This window comes from Ranitomeya imitator, chromosome 10 (assembly GCF_032444005.1).
Source record: "Ranitomeya imitator isolate aRanImi1 chromosome 10, aRanImi1.pri, whole genome shotgun sequence".
NCBI classification, from domain to species: domain Eukaryota; kingdom Metazoa; phylum Chordata; class Amphibia; order Anura; family Dendrobatidae; genus Ranitomeya; species Ranitomeya imitator.
The window spans coordinates 109,875-125,210 of record NC_091291.1 but is presented as its reverse complement, the minus strand read 5'-3'; the positions used below and the strand labels follow the sequence as shown (position 1 = coordinate 125,210).

General features: G+C 45.1%; 1 protein-coding gene across 9 annotated transcripts in view; it reads left to right on the top strand.

The window, feature by feature from the left end:
* The window catches only part of LRRC4B (leucine rich repeat containing 4B), a 349,600-nt gene that overhangs the window by 316,520 nt on the left and 17,744 nt on the right, over positions 1 to 15,336 (top strand). The gene's annotated exons all lie outside the window — the stretch shown is intronic.

The window sequence follows — 15,336 nt, the reverse complement described above, 5'->3', positions numbered from 1 at the left end:
GATGCAGGAGGAGAGAGGACCCTGCCCGCGAGGGCTCACAATCTACAAGGGATTGGTGAGGATGCAGGAGGAGAGAGGACCCTGCCCGCGAGAGCTCACAATCTACAAGGGATGGGTGAGGATACAGGAGGAGAGAGGACCCTGCCCGCGAGGGCCCACAATCTACAAGGGATGGGTGAGGATACAGGAGGAGAGAGGACCCTGCCCGCGAGGGCTCACAATCTACAAGGGATGGGTGAGGATACAGTAGGTGAGGATAGAGCTGGTCATGCAGCGGTTTGGTCGATCAGTGGTTACTGCAGGTTGTAGGCTTGTCGGAAGAGGTGGGTCTTCAGGTTCTTTTTGAAGGTTTCGATGGTAGGCGAGAGTCTGATGTGTTGTGGTAGAGGGTTCCAGAGTAGGGGGATGCGCGAGAGAAATCTTGAATACGATTGTGGGAAGAGGAGATAAGAGGGGAGTAGATAAGGAGATCTTGTGAGGATCGGAGGTTGCGTGCAGGAATGTACCGGGAGACGAGGTCACAGATGTATGGAGGAGACAGGTTGTGGATGGCTTTGTACGTCATTGTTAGGCTTTTGTACTGGAGTCTCTGGGTAATGGGGAGCCAGTGAAGGGATTGACAGAGGGGAGAGGTCGGGGAATAGCGGGGGGACAGGTTGATTAGTCGGACAGCAGAGTTTAGAATAGATTGGAGGGGTGGCCACAGAGCAGGAGGTTACAGTAGTCGAGGCGGGAGATGATGACAGCATGGACTAGGGTTTTTGCAGATTCTTGGTTTAGGAATGTACGGATCCGTGAAATATTTTTGAGTTGAAGGTGGCAGGATGTGGAAAGGGCTTGGATATGCGGTGTGAAGGAGAGATCAGCGTCAAGGATTATCCTGAGGCAGCGAGCTTGTGGGACTGGGGAGAGTGGGCAGCCGTTTACTGTAATGGATAGGTTCGTTGGGGGGGTCGCGTGAGATGGGAGAAAGACAATTAATTCTGTTTTGTCCATGTTAAGTTTTAGAAATCTAGCAGAGAAGAAGGATGAAATAACGGATAGACATTGAGGGATTCTGGTTAGTAGGGAGGTGATATCTGGTCCAGAGATGTAGATCTGTGTGTCATCAGCATAGAGATGATACTGAAAACCGTGAGATTCTTTGAGCTGTCCCAGGCAAAAAGTGTAAATGGAGAAGAGCAGGGGCCCTAGAACTGAACCTTGCGGGACTCCGATAGATAGGGGGCGAGGTGAGGAGGTGGTATGTGAGTGGGAGATGCTGAATGTTCGGTCAGTTAGGTATGACGAGATCCAGGATAGACATGTAGAAAAGCCGCGGAGACACCATCAGGTGTTTCAACGCAAGCAATAAATAGCTAGGTCTTTCACCCGGAAGGAACAACCACGGGAAAGGCAGCATCCAAAAAGGAAAACCACCTATGCCAAAATATGGTATCCACCCACAGACAGCTGTTTCTTTTTTTTTTTTTTTTTTCCCTCAGATGGGAAAATCCACGGTCCAGAAATCCAAGACCAAAGAAAAATCCCAAACAGCTGCGTCAAATCCAAAACACAAAAGCTGTTCCCATCATCATCGGAAAATTTCAGTTTAATACAACATCAGAAAAAGCAAGTCAAGACATATTTACAAGGTATCTCCACTTCTTCACCTTCCAAATCCCTTCGGCATCCACCTCCCCCCTTATTCTTTTATCCCATAGAAAACACACATACATCTTCCCCAAAATCACTTTTAGACTATTCTTTACTACAATTTCCTTTCTCTTAAAAACATACACATTCCTCACATCCCATAATACTTCTTTTATACATGCAACTATTAACCACAACACTCTCTCCTTCACTCCATCACACATTCCCAAGCCAAACATGAACAACTCGAATGATAACAAGCTCACACCACACAATTCTTTACACAACGGTCCCATTCTTCCAATCACCTCCCTAGCATAATGACAATTCCAAAACACATGTATTACACTTTCCCTTCCACCACACCCACCTCTCGGACACATATCATTTCTCCCCAACCCACGATTCTTCTGAAATTCTCTAACTGGTAACACTCCATGCAAAGACTGCCACACAATCTCACTCTGCCTATTCGTCATACCGTCTAACCGCACTTTCTTCCATACTTTTTCTATATCATTCCCTCTTACCATGTTTATTCCACACTCTGTCTCTCTACATTCAATCATCCTATATACAGCCTTCTTATTACTCAACAACCTAACATCCACATCACATAACTCATACTTCACCAAAAATTTATAAACCCACACATACCATCTAGGCACGTCAAAAGCAACCGGATACCTCAGATCCCTCTCTCGCCACTTCAAACGAAATAAATACGTCCCAAACAAAAACCTACACAGACAAGAAAACTTGCCATCCATCCTAATCACCCTCAACACAAAAACCACAATATTTACACCAAGAAACACCTCAAGGTTTGGAAAACCCAACCCACCTTTTTCTAAACGTTTCACCAAAACCTCCCTCCTAGCCCTCTCCATTCTAGAATTCCACAAAAACACAAACAGAATCCTATTTAACCCTCTCATACACATATACCCCGGCGGAAAGACCACTGCAATATATAAGAAAATAGGCAAAATCACACTTTTAATAACTAAGATTTTTCCAAAAAACGAAAGACTTCTCATCTTCCAAAAACATAACTTCCGCTCAACCTTTCCTTTTGCATCATCCCAACTTTCTTTCCCATCCAAACTCTCTGAAAATTTCACCCCCAAAACCTTAATAGACCCAGTCACCTCATTCACTCCTACATCCTTACTTAAAACCCCTCCCCCAAAAACCTTACACTCACTCTTCTCCCAATTCACCTTAAATGCTGACGCACCACAGAAAATAGACGCTAATAACTTCACCCGCCTCACAGAATACTCTGAATCACACAACACACACACGTCATCCATATAAGCACTAACCTTCCATTCCCTCCCTCCACCTCCTGGCACTTGTACTCCTCTAATCACTTTATCTTTCCTCAACATACAAAGCAACGGTTCAATCGCACAAATAAAAACCACAGGAGACAAAGGACAACCTTGTCTCACACCTGAAAAAACATTCACTCTTCTACCCACAGAACCATTCATCAAAACACAACTATAAATGTCTTTATATAAGCTCCTCACCCTCCAAACAAAATCAGGCGGAAACCCCATTCTCAATAATACCCGGAACAAAAAACTATGTGATAACCGATCATACGCCTTTTCAAAGTCCAAACTCAAAACAAATACACTCTTCTTCCGACTCATACAGTCCCACAAACAATCTCTCAACATACACACACACTCATGTATACGTCTCCCAGGCACCGCACAACACTGTTCATCCCCAATCACACTCTCTATCACATCACGCATCCTATTCGCCATTACTTTCGCATAGATCTTATAATCGCAATTCAACAACGTTATCGGTCTCCAATTTTTTAAACTCTTCAAATCTCCTTTTTTAGGTATTAACACAACCATACCTGCACGCATACTCTCAGCCACCTCCATACTAGACCACATATACTTACACACATCCACAAAATCCTTACCAATCACATGCCACATCACCCTATAAAACTCTATAGGAAGACCATCCTCTCCTGGAGTCTTATTTAACGCCATGCTATTCATTACCTTCCATACCTCATCACCTGTCACCTCACCCATCACTCTCTCTCTCTCCATCTCACTCAATTTATTTTCTAATACACTTAGTACATCCTCCTCCAAAGCCTCATCCCTCCACTTCACTGCATACAGCTCCTCATAAAACGTAGCCACATGTTCACACATATCCTCCCCACTTACCTCTCTTCCATCCTCTGCATTCAAAACACCCATACTCTGCTTTTTCCCAAAAACCTTTTTAAAGAAAAACCTCGAACACCTTTCATCTTGCTCCATTCTATCAATTTTTGCCCTAAAAATAATACTCTTCCCTTTCTCTTCCAAAAACTCTTTAATTTCTTTTTTAACCTTTTTTATCCCCTCCTCCACCTCCATTCCTCCTTCCCTCAATTTATACAATAAACATAAACGGGCATTCAACTTAACAAACTTTTCCCTCTTAATTGCCGCAAATTCATACCCCACACTTTTAAAAAACTTTTTTGTCTGCCTCTTAACCCAATCCCACCACTCAAACATTCCCAAAACTTTCCTTACTTTTACACCACTGTTCATACTTTCTCACATACTCCTTCCTCACAGCTTCATTTTCCAACAATTTCACATTTAATTTCCACAAACCCTTTCCAAACACACCACTAACATTAATATCTAACTCGCACAACACACAAACATGGTCCGAAAAAACGACCCTATCCGGCTTATATCCAACAGGAATAATATTTTTAGAAATAAAACAATAATCCAACCTGGACTGTGCTCTTCCACTATCAGAAAAAAAGGTATCTAACAAAGGGTTAACCTTACACACACACACACGCTGCATATCACTCAAATCAAAGTCAGTAACTAACTCCAGCAAAACTTTTCCAGACACATCCACATTCACTCCCCCCACATCACAATTCATATCACCCACAATCACCACAGGCACTCTTCCTGGAACAAAAAGCTTCACTTTTTCAAATAATAACTTACGCTCATTTTTTTCTACTGGCGCATAAATATTGATAACACAAAACTTAGCATTTTTATATTCAAAATTTGCTAAGATACACCTCCCCACCTCCACCACCAAATAATTATTCAAAACCACCTCCTGCCCCTTAACTAAAATACCCACACCATCATTTCTATTATTTGCACTACCAGACCACACAGACGCACCATAAGACCACTCATCCCCTTTCACACCATCCACAATCCCACATTCTTGCAAACAAAAAATAGATGCACTCTGCATAGCTAAAAAATCCAAAATTGCTGCTCTCCTCCTCGCTTTCTTAAAAACTCTCACATTTTGAGAAACTATAGAAAAACCCATACTATAAAAACAAAAAACAATGCAAAAATTACCACAAAACTACACACATTACACAAAAAGCCCTTGACAAAGGTCAAGACTCACAGAAAGGAGAGAAAAAAAAAAAACAACAGATCCACTGAGCTTTCATTTTACCCAGTATCACCATTGTCCTCCTCTGCCATTCGGACTGAACAGCAAGTCTCTGAACCACTAGCCCCTTCGTGCTCACTCCATTTTTTTTAGCTGGCCCAATTTTCCTCTTAGGCATACTACTGCATGCCTCATCACTTTCCCCATCCTCCTCCCTCTGACACTTATTCGCACCCCTGTCCTGATCTGAAGAAAGCCCTCCAATATTCTGAGGATCTGAGGGGTGCACAGGGCTCTCAGCTTCAGAAATACGCACGTCTTCCTCCGTTGCATCCATTGCTTCCTCAAGAGAAAACATTTCAGGCACAGTAGAGTCATCATCTTCTTCCTCATTTTCTTCCTGATCTTCTTCCTTCTTCTTAAACCCCTTCTCTACTTTTTTTGCCGCCAACCAAAACTCCTTATCTTCCTTCTGTGCATCACTCATAGTACCACGGGGTGCTAGCACAATGTCATCTGGAGTCACAGAGCGTCTTTCCCTCTCCCTCTCCCTCCTTTCCTCTCTCTCCATTCTTTCAGTTTCCTTCCTGATAGTCGCCAACCTCCTCCTTCTCTCCTCCTCCTCTCTCCATTCACTCTCTGAGCGTCTAGGCGCCCTCCACGGACAATCCTTATACATGTGGTCACTACTACCACACACGTCACAGGTCTTAGCCATCGGGCAATCACCAGCCATATGCCCCTCCTTCTTGCAGTTTCGGCAACACTGCCCCTTCTGGCAGTCTGCCTGGACATGTCCAAAAGAGAAACATCTCCTGCAAAACAGAGGCTGCCCAGGGTACGTGAGGAAACCCCTATGCCCTGCCACAGAGAAGTTCGCCGGAGGGTGTCTGAACCCACCCACACTGCCAGGATCTCTTCTGAACTTTACACGATATTTGTATCGACAATTGAAGATTCCTAAACAGTTCACTTGCTTCTCTCCCTTTGAAACAAAGTCACAATACTTTGAGAGGAAGCTCTCCAACAATGCAGGTTCAGTAAAGGGGTTATAGACAGTGATAGTCACCTGCCTTTCCTGAAGACCAAACAGTGGTTCACATTTGACTCCTTTTAAACAGGGATCTCCGGCATGATTCCGAAACCACTCATAGACATTCAGGCAATAATGCTCCGACATAAAAGTAACATCGTAGTTACCTTGATTAGGGAACTCATTGATGCTATAGATGTTCTCCCGCTTTCCTCCAGCCTTTTCCTCAATAAGGTCACGTACAATAAAGACCACGCTGTTCCTTGCCCGGATAGATGGCTCCAACGTCACTCGGATGGTGTTCTTCACATAACTCATCTTCAAAGCTGTCGGTACGAACGACCACAGAAAAAAACAGAACTCTCTACAAAAGGGTCTGGATTGCTCCAGAAAACCTCACTCCAGACAGCTGTTTCGGGGTTTTTGCCCCTCATCAGTGTGGAGTAGGAAACTGGCTATTTGGAGCAGTGCCTAGTAAAAGGACTATAAACATAAGGATGAATGACCTCGGGGAGATCAAAACATTCAACCCTTGCATATAATTCCACACCAAACATAAAAAAGGGGGTGGGCAAAAGTATTGGCACTGTTTGAAAAATCATGTGATTTTTCTCTAATTAGTGTAATTAACAGCACCTGTAACTTACCTGTGGCACCTAACAGGTGTTGGCAATAACTAAATCACACTTTCAGCCAGTTGACATGGATTAAAGTTGACTCAACCTCTGTCCTGTGTCCTTGTGTGTACCACATTGAGCATGCAGAAAAGAAAGAAGACCAAAGAACTGTCTGAGGACTTGAGAAACCAAATTGTGGGCAAGCATGAGCAATCTCAAGGCTACAAGTCCATCTCCAAAGACCTGAATGTTCCTGTGTTTATTGTGTGCAGTGTCATCAAGAAGTTTAAAGCCCATGGCACTGTGGCTAACCTCCCTAGATGTGGACGGAAAAGAAAAATTGACAAGAGATTTCAACGCAAGATTGTGCGGATGTTGGATAAAGAACCTCGACTAACATCCAAACAAGTTCAAGCTGCCTTGCAGTCCGAGGGTACAACAGTGTCAACCCATACTATCCGTCGGCGTCTGAATGAAAAGGGACTGTATGGTAGGAGACCCAGGAAGACCCCACTTCTTACCCCGAGACATAAAAAATCCAGGCTGGAGTTTGCCAAAACTTACCTGAAAAAGCCTAAAACGTTTTGGAAGAATGTTCTCTGGTCATATGAGACAAAAGTAGAGCTTTTTGGGCAAAGGCATCAACATAGAGTTTACAGGAGAAAAAAAGAGGCATTCAAAGAAAAGAACACGGTCCCTACAGTCAAACATGGCTGAGGTTCCCTGATGTTTTGGGGTTGCTTTGCTGCCTCAGGCACTGGACTGCTTGACCGTGTGCATGGCCTTATGAAGTCTGAAGACTACCAACAAATTTTGCAGCATAATGTAGGGCCCAATGTGAGAAAGCTGGGTCTCCCTCAGAGGTCATGGGTCTTCCAGCAGGACGATGACCCAAAACACACTTCAAAAAGCACTAGAAAATGGTTTGAGAGAAAGCACTGGAGACTTCTAAGGTGGCCAGCAATGAGTCCAGACCTGAATCCCATAGAACACCTGTGGAGAGATCTAAAAATGGCAGTTTGGAGAAGGCAGCCTTCAAATATCAGGGACCTGGAGCAGTTTGCCAAAGAAGAATGGTCTAAAATTCCAGCAGAGCATTAAAGCATTAAAAGAAACTCATTGATGGTTACCGGAAGCGGTTGGTCGCAGTTATTTTGGCTAAAGGTTGTGCAACCAAGTATTAGGCCGAGGGTGCCAATACTTTTGTCTGGCCCATTTTTGGAGTTTTGTGTGAAATGATCAATGTTTTGCATTTTGCTTCATTCTCTTTTGTGTTTTTTCATTTAAGACAAATTAAATGAAGATAATTATTCCAAAGAATTTGTGATTGCAATCATTTTCAGGAAGAAACTGAGTATTATCTGACAGAATTGCAGGGGTGTCAATACTTTTGGCCACAACTGTTAATAACATACTATTATACACTGATATCTGGTGGATAGTCCAGTGAAGATGTCCTGTATCTGGTATCTCCTGCAGGATAGTCATGGCTACCATATATAACATACCATTATACTCTGATATCTGGTGGATAGTCTAGTGAAGATGTCCTATATCTGGGATCACCTGCAGGATAGTCCTGGCTACCATATATAACATACTATTATACCCTGATATCTGGTGGATAGTCCATTGAAGATGGTCTGTATCTGGGATCACCTGCAGGATAGTCGAGGCTACTATTTTTTATAACATACTATTATACATATGGGCTGGCTGGCTCATAGGGGCTATCCCAGCTGGATGCTGCAGAGGGCTGAGAGCATTGTGGAGGATATAGATCGGGAGACTGTGCTGAGTAAAGCGAGTAGTAACCGTGTGTCCAGTGAGGAGCACATCACCTTCACCACTACATACAGCCCTCAGTTCAAAGAGATTACTGATATTATCAGAAAAAGAATCCCTATGCTGAGCCAGGATAAAAAGCTGAACCAAATCCTGTCCAAACCAGTGCGCTATATCGCTAAAAAAGCCCCTAGTCTGAACAACATCTTATCCCCCAGCCTCTTTGTTAGTGAGGACAAAAGGTTAAAAGAGAAAGAAAACTGTCTCAGTACTAAAGGCACATACAAGTGTGGGCACAATATCTGCACCTGCTGTAAATACATGGTGAACAGTAAGGAATTCCACTCATCTGTCACCAAAAAGACCTACAAAATTAACCACTACATTAACTACAACACCTCCAATGTGGTGTATCTGATTAATTGCACCACCTGTGAGCAGCAATATGTGGGGTGCACAGGGGGTCCCCTGAAAGTGAGGATAAGGAGGCACCTGTCTGATGCAGTGAATAAAATCACCCATAAGACACTTCATCCATAAACACAATGGGGATGTCAGCTCATTGGAGGTCCGCGGGATTGAAAGGGTTAAAGCTCCATTCCGAGGGGGAGATATAAAAAGAAAAATAACCAACAGAGAGATATGGTGGATGTATCAGCTTAAGTCCAGAGCCCCCCTAGGCATGAATATCCGGCAGGATCTTATGAATTATTATGAATGATAAGTTATAATTCTTGTATATATAACATCCATATAAAAGTCCATAGACTTTTTTTTTTTTTTTTTTTTCCCCCCCTTCCCTTTCTTTCTCCTGCCTTAAGCATAGTATTTGGACATGCAAATTTGAGGCTAAACTCATTAATTACCTGTAGGTGTTGCCCTGTTTCTGTTGTCTGCAAGATCAGGGGGTGTAACCTAATGGGCCCAGTCCTATATGGCAGCCCTCTTTCATTTTATTTTTATCACAATGAGTAAGGCGGCACGACCGTTGAAACGCGTATGATTTTAATGCACTTTAAGCCTGTGACTGTCACTGGTATGAATCACCCGTTTTTGTGTCTATGGATATAAAGATGGACTTTGGATTTATGTGCTTTTAACGAATATGGAATAAAAGGTATTTTTTACGGACATCACCCGCGCTGGACTTCTGCTTTTTCTTCATACTATTATACACTTATATCTGTTGGATAGTCCAGTCAAGATGTCCTGTATCTGGTATCTCCTGCAGGCTAGTCATGGCTACAATATATAATATTCTATTATACTCTGATATCTGGTGGATAGTTCAGTGAAGATGTCCTGTATCTGATATCTCCTGCAGAATAGTCATGGCTAACATGTATAACATACTATTGTCACGATTCACAGGAAGGATATCTTTATCATCCCGACTGCTCACACCAATATTTCATGAACCGGGGTTGCTTGGTTGCCCACTTCACAGTTCCAGTTTGCAACTTGCAGCTCTCTGGCACCCCATTACTTTCAGGTCACACAGGGTACTGCACCTAGGATAATTAGCCGCCTTACTTTGTACTGGCTAATGTTCACACTGCAGGGAGGGCGAAATAACTACTCCCACTCAGGCGGGAGCAATAATTAATGCCTTCCGTCGCCACAAGATCTCCCAAATGCACAGGACAAATCAGCTGCCACCAGCTCCAATTCCTTAAATAATAACGGGTCCGGAGCCAACCCAAATTAGTAGCATAATTCACTTTGGAGTATGTGACAGTACGTTCTAGAGCAAGGAGAATTGAAGCAAGTAATTTTATATATTTTGCTCCAAAAAGGTAGGCAGTGTTTACAAAAAAGGGTAAAAAAATATTATAAAATAAGACAAGTGTTAGCTCTCCTCTGCCTCCGGGCTCCCTGCTTGCTGCCGCCGGGTCTGTGTCCACTGCCGCCCACACCACTTCTTCCTCTGTTCCATGGTCTCCTGTCCACGCTCTCTGTCCGGTGTCAGCCCGGCTGTCCCGGCGCGCTCCTTCCCTGCCATCGGCCATGCGCTCCTATGGCTTGCGCAGGCGCCTTAGGGCTTGACCGCACGTGCCCTCCTCACTTTTCCCTCTTCTGTGTGACCTGACCCGGCAGTCTTCCTGTCCAATAAAGGACAAGCGTCAGGTATTTCAGGCCGCCCTCCCTTAGTGGAGGCGCCTGATTATCAAGTTCTCTTGCTATTGTAGGGCCTCCTTATAGCCGCTTTCTTCGCTTGCTCTTGCTGTTTGCTGATTAACTTTTGTTGTCCTCCCTTTCAACTTATCGCATCCGCTGCTTCTCGGCCTTCCTTGGCTTCAGACTCACGACCCTGTCTTGGATTGGTGTTCTGGTGAGATTCTCTGGTGGGGACATCCGTGTCAAGAAAGGTGTTTAGGATCTGTCCATCCAGTCACCACTTCGCAATCTTCTGGTCCTGTGGGCTTGCCTTCCACCTATTGGTCCTTTGCTGATGTTTTCGATAAGATGGAGTCTGAGACCCTTCTGCCCCATCGGCAGATGACTGTCCAGTCAAATTACGTCCCAGAACCACGCCGCCCAGAGGTTGAATCTATCCACTGTCACCTGCTAAGACATCTGCCATGTCTCAATATGTCCGAGAGAACCTCGCTAAGGGTTTTATCAGAAAATCCTCCTCGCCTGCTGGTGCCGGTTTTTTCTTTGTGAAAAAGAAGGATGGCTCTCTTCGGCCTTGCATCGATTACAGAGGTCTGAATGACATCACGTAAGAGTAAGTACCCTCTGCCGCTAATTCCGGAGCTCTTTGATCACCTGAGAGGGGCTCGGAGTTGGATCTGCGTGGAGCCTACAATCTCGTTCGTATTTGCTCTGGGAACGAGTGGATGACTGCTTTTAAGTATCTCGTCATGCCCTTTGGTCTGTGTAATGCTCCAGCAGTTTTTCAAGAATTTGTCAACGACATCTTTCGGGACCTGCTTTACTCCTGCGTTGTGGTCTATCTTGACAACATTCTCGTCTTCTCCCCAGATTTGGCTTCTCACCGAAAGAGCGTCCGCCTGGTCCTCCTGTGCCTGCGGGAGAACCGTCTTTACGCGAAGATGGAGAAGTGTCTCTTCGAGCATTCTTCCTTGCCCTTTTTAGGGTATATTGTCTCTGAGTATGGATTAGAGATGGACCCAGATAAGTTGTCTGCAATCCTTCAGTGGCCTCGTCCGGTAGGGGTAAAAGCTATCCAACGCTTCCTCGGTTTTGCCAATTACTACCGACAGTTTGGCTGCCGTCACGCTAGCAGTATTTGGTCAGTATTTTACATCAGTATTTGGAAGCCAAAACCAGGAGTGGGTGATAAATACAGAAGTGGTGTATATGTTTCTATTATACTTTCCCTCTGATTGTTCCACTCCTGGTTTTGGCTACAAATACCTTTATCTCGCATTTCTCGTCCATTATCAAGCCTATCTCTTGCCTCACTCGGAAGGGAGTCAGCTCCACTACCTGGTCTCTGGAGGCCAAAAAGGCCTTTCAAAGCCTTAAACAGGTTTTTTCAACCACTCCTATATTACATCGACCCGAGGCGAATAAGCCGTTTATCCTTGAAGTAGACACGTCTTCCACTGGGGCCGATGCAGTGTTGTCCCAGAGGTCCTCCGCTGTTCGATTGGTTTCCTGTGGATTCTTTTCTAAAGCCTTTTCTCTTGCGGAATGCAACTGTTCTATTGGGGATCGAGAGTTGCTAGCCATCAAGATGGCCCTGGTGGAGTGGCATCATCTGCTAGAGGGTGCTGTTCATTCCTTTACCATTTTCACTGACCATAAGAACCTGGCCTATATCCAGTCAGCCCAGAGGCTCAATCCCCGACAGGCCAGGTGGTTCTTATTCTTCACTCGCTTCGACTTTGAATTACATTTCTGTCCTGGTCAGAAGAATGTCAAGGCAGACGCATTATCATGGTCCCTTCAGTCCCAAGACTTGGAGGAGGACTTCTCTCACATCATCGATCCTGCCAAGATCATCTCTGTGGCTCCCGTGAGGTTGATTAGTCTGCTCCCGGGTAAAACCTTTGTTACTGAGACCGAAAGGACACAGGTGTTGCGGTAGGGCCACTCTTCCAAAATCTCTGGTTATGTCAGGGTTTAAAAGACTCTGGATCTCATTTCCAGGTTTTATTGGTGGCCCTTTCTCCACCAAGATGTGATTGACTTCTCTGCCTCATGTCCCTCCTGTGCCAAGGTCAAAGTCACCAGACGATTACCTTATGGACTCCTGCTTCTGTTACCTGTCCCTTTTACTCCTTGGCAACACATAGCCTTGGATTTTATCAAGGATCTGCCTTGTTCTTCCGGATTCACTACAATCCTAATGGTAGTGGATCGGTTCTCTAAAATGGCGTACTTTGTTCCTATACAACGGCTGCCCTCCACTCCTGAGCTGGCAAAAGTTTTTGATTAGCATGTCTTCCGACTTCATGGATTCCCACTACACAATGTGTCAGATCGTGGAGTGCAATTTACGTCTCGATTTTGGAGGGCTCTGTGTGGGCTCATGGAGGTTAAGTTGGATTTCTCTTCCGTATATCATCCTCAAACCAACGGCCAAGTGGAGCGTGTCAATCAAGTGTTGGCATCCTATCTTCATCATTTCTCTAATGCACATCAGGATGATTGGTCCAGCCTTCTCCCATGGGCCGAGTTCGCCTACAGTAACCATCCCAACGAGTCCTCAAACAAGTCTCCATTTTTTGTGGTATTTGGCATGCATGGGTTCCTGCTGCCGACTCTGTAACTGTGGAATTCTCCAATATTTGGCTGGAAACTAAGAAGGCACTCGAAGGGGCGGGAGAACACATGAAGAGGCATGCTGACAAGAGACGCCTGGATGCTCCAACTTATTTTCCAGGCGAGAGGGTTTGGTTTTCTTCTAAACATATTAGATTGAAGATACCCTCTTACAAGTTAGGACCTCGTTACATCTGTCCTTTTGAAGTCCTCCGGCGCATCAACAATGTGGCCTATAAGCTCAGGTTGCCTGCCTCGCTCCGCGTTCCTAATGTCTTCCACATCTCTCTCCTGAAGCCAGTCATTCTAAATCGTTTCCATCCTGTTTCTAGTTCATCTCCTCTGCCGGTCTGTGCGGATAATGTTTTTGAGGTGAAGAATATTCTAGCTTTCAAAAGGGTCAGGGGCAAAACGTTCTTTTTGATAGATTGGAAGGGCTTTGGCCCTGAGGAGAGGTCTTGGAAACTCTGGGAGAACATTAATGCTCCTCGCATTCTTGAAAGATTTTTGTCTAAGAGTAGAGGAGGGGGGAGTAAGAGAGGGGGTACTGTTACCTCTCCTCTTCTTCCGGGCTCCCTGCTTGCTGCCCCAGGTCCGTTGCTGCCCATGCCACTTCTTCCTCTCTTCTCCGGTCTCCTGTCCGTGCTCTCCGTCCGCTGTTGGCGCGACTGTCCAGGCGCGCTCCTTCCCTGCCGTTGGCCATGCACTCCTATGGTTTGCGCAGGTGCCTTAGGGCTTGACTGCACATGCCCTCCTCACTTTTCCCTTTTCTGCGTGACCTAACCCGGCAGTCTTCCTGTTCAATAGAGGACAAGCATCAGGTATTTCAGGCCGCCCCCCCCCCCCAGTGGAGGCGCCTGATTATCAAGTTCTCTTGCTATTGTGGGGCTGCCTTATTGCCGCTTTCTTCGCTTGCTCTGTTTGCTGGTTAACCCTTGTTGTCCTTCCTTTCTTCTAGATCCTGCACCTGTCCTGTGTTTCCCTGGTTCCTGCCTTCATTCTCCCTTCAGTTATTCACCTTCTCATCCGTTCTCCTCAGTCTATTACCGGTTCCTGTACCCCAGTCATCTCTTCCATTTCCCCTTCCTCTGTTTCTCCTCACTCTCTTCCATCCTGGTTCCCTCCCTGCCTAGTTCCTTCTCCGTTTCTCTCCTTGATATCCCTGAGCCGATCCCTGGTCCTAGCATCCGTGGTTCCAGAGGACCCTGAGATGGCTCCAAAACGATCCCTGTGTAGGGGTTGGTTTATCTGGTGCGCTCGCTTGGGGGAGGGTCGGTTCCATGGTCCAGTGGGGTCCACTCTTGGAACTCGTCACCTGCGGCGTAACAACAAGTATCGAATGTACAGTACGATTACTAATAAAAAGAAATTGTCAGGAAATAGGAAGAGTTTCTTATTACTTCAATTACACATACAGGGCTCTCAGCTGCAGTTTCCTCTGCCTGCATGTGCCTGGGTGCGATTTCATCTTTCCCCCTCCCTCCCCCCTGCTCTATAGCTGTAATGTGAGACCAATCTTCACTGGGAGTTTTATGGCCTTAAACTTAAAGTACAAGTAGAAGCACATGGAAAAACCAAGGTTCCTTTGTCCTTGCAAATGTAAATATCATAGCACAGATTAATGGTAGAAGTGGGACAAACACATTTTTGACATGTGTTTCGGTAGAACTATCAGCCAGTGAGTTTTCTAGGTTCCAGAACCAGCACAATTGAGAAACGGATTACTACATAACTGGGTCACCCAGCTACCCCATGTCTATACTTAAACAAATCCCTTGGTCATGCTGAGCATAATGACATAGGTGTCGTCTTTCTACTAGGTTATACGCCAAGATATGCAGGATGATGGTTTTTCAGATACTCAAGAGAGAAGAGTGTATTCCATAGCTCTGCCCACCCTATGATGTTATCCAGGGGGGAGACCTTTAGTTTTGGGCAAAGGTATAAAACTCAGAGGCCCAGACAAGGGGAAGTCTTTTGCCGGGGGATTCAGCTAAGACAGGCTGTGCAATCTGACCTGAAGATAAGTGGGGAAGGTCCCCTCCCCGCCACCACACAGCATACCATTGAATGATATGAACGAACCATAAGTTGATTTTC